Consider the following 4,066-nt stretch of genomic DNA (forward strand, 5'->3'; position numbering starts at 1 on the left):
TGATTTGGACACTACCTTGTCTGGGACACAGATTCTCCTGAAGCTGATCTACCTAGGACTCATTTGTGCCCTCAGACAAACAGCTATAATAAGAGTAAAATACTCAAAGATCCACACTGATACAACATGGCAGCAATTGATCCCAGCCAAGTGAGCAAGGATCGAATGAGCACTGAAGAAACAAAAGGTAAGTGTTTTAGAAATAGACATTGGCAGGGGCCAACTGGTGGCATGGAGGCTACAGTGGTTGGATCCCTCATGGTTGACTGTGCAATTTGAGTTCCAGACCTGACGTCTTGAAAAACACACCAGCTGTGTGTGTGTGCATGCATGCCCCCAAATCCTGAGAGAATGGAGGAAAAGAGTTTGTGGCATGGCTTTCCCCCTGGAACATGTTTTCTTGTTTTCCCCCTCTCTGTGCTCTCTCTCTATCTCTGTGTCTCTCTCTATCCAGCTGCAAACGCACATGTACTGTGGCAAAATTTATGAAAAAAATTACAATAATACACTTTTTTTTTAGATAGGGCCAGGTAGTAAGTAATAAAGTGCTAATGCAACTGACCTACACAGGAAAAGCTCTGGGTTCATGTCCCAGAATCTCCTCGAGTACACAGGGCATTCCATGTACATCCGTGATCTGGGCCATCTGAGACTAGAAGTAGATTGTGGCGTGAGGAACCTGTCAGGGGTGCCTGACTCTATAGATTTCTGTGTTTCTCTCTCCCATGGAATAAATAAATAAATAAATAAGTCAACCAAAAGAAAGGAAGAAAGAAAAAAGAAGGAAAGAAGGAAGGAAAGTAGGAAGGAAGGAAGGAAGGAGTCAACCAAAAGAAAGAAAGGGGAAAAGAAAAAGAAAGAAGAAATAAAAGGAAGGAAGGAAGGAGAAAGAAGAAAGAAAAAGAAAAGAAAGAACAGAAGAAAAGAAAAAGGAAGAAAGAATAAAAGAAAGAAGGAAAGAAAAAGAAAAGAAAGAGAAAGAGAAAGAAAGAAGTAGACTGTTAGTAACTGAGAACTGGGTTTGTTTTTGGCATAACCTGTTGGAGCTGCCTCTTGGCATTATTAAGAATAATATATCACAGACTAGTGCAGGAAATGAAAAACTTGGCTAACATCAGGTAGCAGAAAGGATCAGCTTATGAATAGAAATAAGATCTGTGGAATCCGGTTCTACATGGAAAAAAAAAAAAACCCTAAAAGCTGTTACTTTCTTTTGAATAGGAAGAGGCGAGCCAAAGAAATGACAATGACACCCAGACATTAAGCAGGTCATGTTAGAATCATGCCTAAGTATTAAAGTTAGTACAATTTTTTTCTACTATCATGATATACACTAATAGTATGTTTCAGCCATCTCTGAGGGAAGAAGATCCATGTGTAAAACAAAGGACTGGGGGTAGGGATGGGATTGGAAGAGTTTATTCAGATCCTATAGCTATGAATATGCTACAGTTACTAATATTCCTGTGGGTATTGATATCCCACAGTTGTTTTACTTATTACTCAAAATAAAATTATTCAGATCTCAAATCTGTTAACAACCATGTAGAAAATCAAAGCCTCCACGAATGGTTTTCGTCTTATACATCATATAAAGACACTACATCTAGGGATTTATTTCACACCAGTCTCATGATTAAGACTTTGTTCTTTGAAACTCTCTGTGTTGTACTTAACACTTACATTGCTTGGCATAAACGTGATTTTTTCCTATGGTTAGGAATTTGGTTTGTATACAGAATAGAGAAGTAGGGCTTTAAGGCTGCCTTTGTACTGAGAAATAGCCCTTCAGGGTTTGCTTTGCTCCAAATTAAAAGGTATATTTCTGGGCCAGGCAGTGGCACAGTGGTAACACTATGTAACACAACGCAGAACTCACTCTGCAATGTCATGTCCTTGTACAAGCCAGGTACCTGAATATTTACCTGTGATCGGGGTTGGCTGAGGCTGGGAGTGGGTCACAGGTTGAGAACCTTCTTGGGTGCCCCATCGATCTCTCTCTCAGAAAAAAAAAAAATGTAAAAAGGATTATTTATGTGGCTCAATTTTGCTTCTTCAAGTCAAGGAGGTAGTTATCAGTAAAACATTTCAATATTGGAGAGCTTATGTCAGTGGTCTTTTTATTCTCTCCAGTAAACAGAACTTACATCTGTGATCTTTCTATCCTATCCAATAAACTCGATAGCAAGTGGCATGGAAGCTAAGGTACTGGACCCCATGTGGCTGATTGCATGGTTTGAGTCCCAGACCTGACAACTTGAAATCATGCTGAGCACATGTGCATACATCCCAAGAGAAAAATGGAGAGGAAAAGATTGTGGTGTGGCCATCCCTCCTGTGGGGTGATTTCTCACTTTCTCTCTCTCTCTCTGTCTCTCACAAGTACATGTGTCCTATAGCAAACTATAAAAATAAAAGAAATAAGTAATAATACCAGGCTTTCTAGGCACCACACACTGCTGGAAAAGCACTGGGAGTTAAGTAAGCAAGAATCTAGTCAATACTCAGGGTCCTAGGACAGCTCTGGTAATGATCGCTTTTTTTTTTTTTTTTTTAGTTTTGGTAATATTTTATTTAGAAAAAGCTAAACATCATTGATTCTAAAGATTTCAATTTTTCTTTTCTTAATTGCCACATTAATATCTAATTATAGATATAAGACAGTCCTCAATGATGGAAGTATTTACACACTGAATACAGAATAAATATTCGTTGATTCATTTTGTATCCCTACTATCCATCTTCTTTAGCATTTTTCTATGCCTTTTGTAAATCCTTTTCTTTCTTGCTTTCAAATAGACTTTTGGCTCTGGTTTTACTCACTGTATTTCTACTGGTTTCTCCTCAGCTGGTATAGCAAAAATGTCTTCAGTGGGATCGTGCGGAAGAATAGTCTTTGGCTCTTTCTCAGCTTCTGCACATCCTTCACTTGCTGCTTCTCTCTGTACTTTGTAGCAGTGATGGATCTCACAACACACTGATACATGTCTGGTGATGGGTAGTGAGAATGTTCATATAAAGTTGGTCCCTGGAAAATTTTTATGAGGTTTAGAACAAAACGAGATCCTATTTCCACAAGAGCAGTGTCTTGTATGATCTGAACATTCTGAAACCATATCCTATTATCCAAAATGGTGAAAGTAAACACTTGGTCCACAAATGGTTGACTTTTAGGATGATACCGTGGTGTACTAAAGATCTGAATTAGGAGTTCTTTCAATAAAGCATAATGCGGTAATTCATCAAAAGAAGGATCAAAAGACAAAAGTGGCTGAGAACCTTTCAAACAGCTTCCAGTCAGCTTTAGTTCAGCAAGGGTATGAATATTTTGAACAAGGAATTTAGCAGATGGTCCATGAGGGGAATTTGAAAGCCACATATAGAGATCTTGTTTTTTCTTAGCTTCAAAATAGATACATTTATTTCAGTTTTTCATTTCACAGACCTCATTAATCACAAATAATTTATCTTTACGATCCATTTTAGTTTCCAGCTTTAGAATGAGGCATCAGCGTCCTCAAGTCCTGCATTAAATGTCTTCTTCTAAAATTAATTCCTCTGGAATAAAAAATGAGAATTTGTTCTTTATTTTCCCACTTGCCCTTGCAAACAAGGCCTACGATACGGTCTCTGGCTTCTTCCTCCACCTCCTCTGCCATGACTCACCAATTGACTGGCGTCCCAACATCTTTTTCGTTTCTTTTCAGTTTCTTTGCCTGCACCGCCAGGCCCCCATGCCATTTCCTCTTGGTGGCCACCATCTTCCCTCACCGCCTGCACTCCTGGTCTTCCTGTAATGATCACTTCTTCCCACTTTCTCCATAACTCTTCTTTGATCCCATGTGAAGCCATGACCTCCTAGAACCTCAGACCCTGTGAGCATGGGGCACTGGGGCTCTCATTGCCAAGTCTCCTAATACATAGAGCTGCATAACTTTCCAGCACCCACTCAGGAATATACCCCTCGAACACTGAGAAAACTCATAGTATGTTGACCTCATCTAGCCTTTGACTGTCCTTGGACCCCAACTGGCTCAGGCCCTTTGAACCAAACCGAGTCCATCAA

General features: G+C 39.5%; 1 pseudogene; it reads right to left on the reverse strand.

Annotated features, from left to right (window-relative positions):
• Positions 1-2,717: 2,717 nt before the first annotated feature.
• On the reverse strand, positions 2,718-3,761 carry LOC102470286 (ribosome biogenesis protein BRX1 homolog pseudogene; annotated as a pseudogene).
• Positions 3,762-4,066: the final 305 nt, after the last annotated feature.

Source organism: Tupaia chinensis, unplaced genomic scaffold, assembly GCF_000334495.1.
Source record: "Tupaia chinensis unplaced genomic scaffold, TupChi_1.0 Scaffold144529_1, whole genome shotgun sequence".
Classification (NCBI taxonomy): Eukaryota; Metazoa; Chordata; class Mammalia; order Scandentia; family Tupaiidae; genus Tupaia; species Tupaia belangeri.